Raw genomic sequence first — 6,626 nt, forward strand, 5'->3', positions numbered from 1 at the left:
CAACCAAATGTAACCCCATCCATATCGGCGGCTCATCACATTCCCCATCACTATCGCGCCCCGGTTCAGAAAGAATTATCACGGATGGTCGAAGAGGGAATAATTCTACCAATTTCCGAGCCAACAGAATGGGTTCACCCAATGGTGGTTGTACCGAAACCAGATGGGTCCGTCAGAATCTGTATCGACCCTCGCAAGCTCAATCAAGCGATAAAGCGTCAACCATATCCTTTTCCAACGACAAAAGAAATCTTCGCCGAGCTCATGGGGTCCACGGTATTCACAACACTAGACGCCAAGACCGCCTTCTGGCAAATAGAGCTAACACCAGCGAGTGCCAAACTTTGCACTTTCGCCACGCCGTGGGGTCGCTTCAAATACACCAGATTACCATACGGAATTGTCACGGCCACCGAGTATTTTCAATACGTTATGAGAACCATCTATCCCACGTCGGAGTTCTCTAATGTGTACATTTCAACTGATGATTTTCTGATTGCCTCTACTGACGTACACTCAAATGCCATAATGCTAATGAAAATTCTGGATCAGGCGAGCAGACATGGATTACGGTTCAGCCTCTCAAAAATGAAATTAGCTGTCCCGGAAATCACATACCTGGGTCATGAGATAAGCGACAAAGGAATTCATGTCGATCCCCGCAAAACCAAAGCGATCTGCTCCCTACCGCCTCCCGCGGACAAAAAGGCTTTACAGCGATTTCTTGGAATGATTAATTACATTTCCAAATTTCTGCCAGCATCAACAACTGATACCGCACCGCTTCGGACACTCCTGAAGAAAGAAATCGCCTTTACATGGGAGTCTAGTCATCAGTCTCACTATGATCACTTAAAAACTCTTATATCAACAGAACCAGTACTAGCATTTTACGACGCGGAACGCCCAATAGTCATTTCTGTTGATGCTAGTCAAAGTGGGGTTGGAGCAGTTCTTCTGCAAGACTCTTATCCCGTCGAATTCACGTCGACTGCCTTCACACCGACGCAAACTCGCTATTCTCAGATAGAAAAAGAGCTCCTGGGTGTCGTATTTGCATGTGAACACTTCAACTTCTATACGGCGGGCACAGTGTTCACGGTACAGACTGACCATAAACCCCTTCTGGCTATAGTGCATAAACCATTACACATCCTGTCGCCGCGGCTACAACGTCTAGTGATGCACCTTTTCCGTTACAATATGCACCTGGTTTATGTTCCCGGCTCTGAACTATATATAGCTGATACACTCTCACTAGCCCATGAGTCTCATACCCTAATAAAAACCGACAACCTTGAGGGTCCGCACACAGCAACCACACAAGACAAGTATAAACGAGCGACTCAAGCAGATCCGACACTAAAACAGATCATCGAATACATTCACCAACGTTGACCAAACACTCAAAAGGCCCTAACATCAGCACAAAGACGAACTGCACATCGAAGACAACCTGCTTTATCGCGGTTCCTGCCTCGTGGTACCAAAAACCCAGCAACATGAGATACTCAAGAAAATACATAGCACACATCAAGGGATCAACTCGTGTGTGGCGAAAGCTAAAATCAACGTGTTCTGGCCCCACATGTCCAATCACATATCGGATTTCGTCAGGGCATGCCCCATATGCCGAGAAAGAGATTGAGCTAACATGGCGATACCTCTAACTCCCCATCCGGTCCCGCAATTGCCATGGCAAACGGTTGGATCAGACCTATTTGGATTGGACTCGAAACACTACATAATACTAGTAGATTATCATTCGAAATTTGTAGAGGCCAAGCAGCTGCTCACAACAAACGCTCAAGCAGTAATAAACTTCATGAAACCTCAATTTGCCCGCCATGGCGCCCCTCAAAAACTAATCACAGACAACGGTCCGCCATTCTTATCAGAGGCATTTCGACTATTCCTTGAACAATGGGGTACAACTCATGTGACCTCAAGCCCCTACTACCCGAAGTCGAATGGCATGTCAGAAAGGACCATCCAAACCATAAAGAACTCACTGATAAAAGCCAAGCGTCAAAACAAAGATCTCAATGATGTCTTGATGGAGTACCGATCCACGCCTAAAATTGATCTCCCATCGCCAGCAGAACTACTGATGGGACGTAGGATACGCACACCTTTAACCACCACCAACACGTCATTAGAACCCCTATATCCAACAAATGAAACGCGACGCGTTCTTACAGAACGACAAACCAACATGACTGAAAACTTCAATAAAAGATCGAAGACATCACTACCTCCGCTATACCCAGGCCAATCCATACGCTATCTGGCAGGACCCAGGCCATGGTTACCAGCCCTGATAGCCTCGGTAGGACCAGAACCGTTTTCCTACCAACTTCAAACACAAAAAAACAAGATAATCCAACGAACAAGAAGCCAAATACGACCTCAGTTTACCATGGATGAAACCGAAATTTCTCACGTAGCTTCGTCCAATAATCCTGCAAACTTCTTAAAGAACACACAACCAAACAGTCCACACTCACCAAGGGCAACCACAGTCATAGGAGGCCCAAGAAAACCACCACCACAAATCAGACAGTCACCGCCTCAAAATGAACAACCACCGCTGTACAACGGGCCAGCATCACCTCATCAAGAGACGACACTAACGCCTTAGAACACTCAATCACCTTCCATGATTACTCCTCACAAGCTCAACACACCAGCGTCCGACACCGGCCCAACGGGTCGCCCACAACGCATCATTCGACTACCACAACGCTATCAAGTATAATAACAATCATCTAAAAAAAAAGTTGTAACATAACGCAATCAAACTACGCGCCATTTCGTGACTCTATAAAATTATACCAGGGGTCGCTAATGTAAGGAACTGAATTGAACTGACCCATGGAAGGGGATCTAAAGGAGAGGGGGTCGTGGGAAGACACACAGCTACGGCTGGGAATAGGAACCGGTTGTATTATTTTTAACCTGAATAAAGTACTGATGTTTATTTTAACTAATTGTTTTAACTTGAGTGAGTCCTGTTACAACCCGTGAGAACCTAAACATAACAAAGACAATGCTAATTTAATTAAGAAGTCATCCATAAAGCATTCAAATTATAACTTGATAACAGTGGCTCGGATGTTAAAATGCCATAGAACAAAATGGCTCAAAGAACATAACCCCTAATTTCTGATAGACTTTTCAGAAGCACCCTGTATAGGCAGAGAAGTTTGCGGTTAGACCTCCACTCACTTCGGAGAGATAATATTTTGCTTTCCCAACTTCTATTTAAGTAACATCATGTGCGTAGTTGGCAATCAATGGCCTAAAATGTCTACTTAATAAAGTTTGAGTTAGGGAAAGATAATGATCACAATCATGATTATAGGTGTCTATCGAATAGATCATCTAAAAACAGTAACAATTATCTTTGTGTGTACATAGCTACCTACACTAGAAAATGAAAATAGTGAATTTAGTGATAAAATCATCCTAACCTCTAAATATTTATAATAGTAGAGTGGCAAAACCGTGTTTGCTTTTTAAATTTTCGCCTTAATTATTTGTGTAATTGAGTGGCAAAACAGTGTTTGTTTTTTGAATTTTCGCCTTAATTATTTGTCTAATTGAGCCCTATCTATGATTAAATTGTAATTTTTTTATTTATTATTCAGTTAGTATAAATGTATTTGGTAATTAATATGTATTAAACCATGTACGCTGCTTTTTAACGAATTTTTATTAATTGTACAAATATAAATAAGCCTTCCTCAAATGAATGTTATTTGCACCATTCTCGCACCTACTCCTAAAATTTCGACCGGCGTTACAAAACAGGCGCAATAACATGATAAAAGCTCTTGGAGAGCCAAAAATTGTCTATTTAGAAACTAAGGGGACAAAATGAATTGGCTGAAGTTCAAATATTCCAATATTCATTAAAAAAGCATCTATCTTATTTTTTTAACCAATATTACATTTAAAATGTTTTGACATACTTCAAATTTCTTGAAAGTAAAAAACTAATTAACTGAAGGTCCGTCCACATTATGACGTTTTTTCGCGTCGTACGTAACGCTCGCGCGTGGTACATCGCTTCGCTCGTATCGTCCACATTGCATCTTAGCTTCGGATATTTTTGTAGGTTTGAAGTTTTACGTCCCATAACTCCAGAAGACCTCGTGCTTCCGAAATTAGTTCCTCTTCATTAATCGCCAAATCATTCCTGCCACTCACTGTTCTGTTAATTTCTTCGTAATTCTTCCTTCATTACATTGTAAATTTTTAGGCCGACCACGGAGGGTCTAAAGTTAACCCCTATATAAAAGTTCAATCAAGGAAGCTCTCTGATTTGCTGCGAATTTGTTAAAACGGTTTCATAAACAATCCGATTGTGTGGACGGACCTTAAAATGCAGTGCAACTGGGATATGAAAAAGATATTCGTTTGCGGTTGTGCAGGTTTAGTTAATTGAATAACAGTAAATCAGGTATGGACTTATGGTTAGTTAAATCAAGTTCAATTTGTTTATTTTTACCTAAATAGTATTAGGTTAGGTTGGGTTATTTCAACCCTTAAAGAATTATACAAAAACGAGTTTTGCTTCGCAGTCCTTAAACACTGCATTTATACTCGATCCCTTGTCAAACCCACAAAGGGCCAGAAATTAAAATTTAACAGTTCCGAAGAAATTAGAAATTAATATAGTTTTTTGAAATTTGAAATCAACATTAATCGAGAAGATAAATTTTCTTTAATTTGCATAGCTCAAATATTTTTTATGATTCGAAATTTTCCAAAAAAATGGGTATAAATGCGGCCTCACTATAAAGGCTAGCTAAACAAAGTTCTGTCAGAAAGAGGCTAAAATTTTAGGGCACGTAGTTTCGGAAGAAAGAGTGAAAGTAGACCCCGAGAAAACCTCCGCCATTAGCGAACTCTCCGCACCCAATACAGTAAAGCGGTTACGTAGTTTTCTCGGTATGGCGTCATACAGCCGACGTTACATTGAAGGTTTCTCCACCATAGATGAACCTCTGAATACCCTCTTACGTTAAGACACCCCCTGGAATTGGACTTCGGTTCATCAGGAAGCCTTTGACCGTTTAAAAACCCTACTAACATCCGCCCCTATACTATTCCCCCCTGATTACACACAATCGTTTCAGGTCCACACAGACGCTAGCAACACCGGTCTAGGTGCAGTTCTTATTCAAACAATCAATGGTAAACCAGTTGTCATTCAGTATATAAGTAGTACCTTAAACAATGCAGAACGCAATTATTCGGTAACCGAGCGTGAGTGCTTGGCAGTGCATTGGGCAATTGGCAAATTCCGACCGTATATTGAAGGTAGTAAAGTAGAGGTCTTTACTGGCCATTCAGCTTTGCAGTGGTTACGAATAGCTAGGCACCCCACGGGCAAATTAGCTCGCTGGCGCTTAAGCATAGAACCTTATATTTCGGCCATACGTCATGTGCCCGGTAAGCTTAATGAGGCAGCGGACGCGCTATCTCGTGCTTCGGAGGAGGAGACTGACTCGCTGGTCGATAGAGAATCCAATCCCGATGACGCACCTATCCTGGCATCTGTTGCGTTCAACGAAACGGCCATTGACTTTGAGGAGGACGTCATCATCAAAGCTCAAACGGCTGATATTAAAATTAATGCTATTAAACTTTATTTAACTAATCAAACCGAACCCACAGACAATAATTTGAAGGAAAACGCCCCCAAATGTACGATTATAGAAGAAAGTGTTTATCGTGATATTTTAAGGAAAGGTACCTCGGACAGCTATTATAGAATTTGGATCGCAAAGGAATTAGTCCCACTGGTGTTATGTAACAGTTGAACCATGATTTAAAGATTTCAGGGCATTTAGGAATATTTAGAACGTTGAAAAGAATTCAGTCCCGTTATTATTTTGAGAATATGAATCATTTCGTTAGGGACCGTCCATAAACTTCGTCACACTCTTATGGGGGAGGGGATTTGTAAGTTTGTGACGGTCCGTGACGAGGGGGGAGGGAGGGGTCCTTCGATGCGTGACGTCACATTTAAAATTAATTTTATTACGAAGTCAGTAAGAGGTCGATTGACCCTTTTGTAATAGAAGAAAAAACGCAACGTTTCAAAGTTCACCGTGAGAACAACCTCTACAATAATTTAACAAAATTTTTATTCCATCATCGCTTAAATAGTAGAAACTGTAAGCTATGATCACATACTTACTCGTAAGTTTAGCCAATTTAAAAAGTGCATTTAAAATATAGAGACACGTTCACGGCATAACTAGCTACACGTACGCGTAAGGAATGCTAAATGTTGTGTCAGCTTAAACTACTAAATGTCACTGTTCATTCACCTCTAGCACAAGCAAGGATGAATCGGATCCTTCATCCGATTTAAATGGTTTCGTTTCTTTGGCACATTTTTAAAATCTGAATAACAAGCTCGATTAGCCTAAGGTTTTCAAGTGACAATTTCGAAAAATATTAAGTTTGCCCTTATAACTAAACTTTATGGAAATATTTTGGAAGGTTATAAAAAAGCACATCCAGACAATAAAGTTCTAAAACTCAATCAGAGGCAAACGATATTTGTAAAAGCTTAAAACGGAAATGAACTTTGACTTTCAAGTCGAGGA

Source organism: Phalangium opilio, unplaced genomic scaffold (assembly GCF_054372755.1).
Source record: "Phalangium opilio isolate 3A_F unplaced genomic scaffold, DU_Popi_V2 ptg000204l_1, whole genome shotgun sequence".
Classification (NCBI taxonomy): Eukaryota; Metazoa; Arthropoda; class Arachnida; order Opiliones; family Phalangiidae; genus Phalangium; species Phalangium opilio.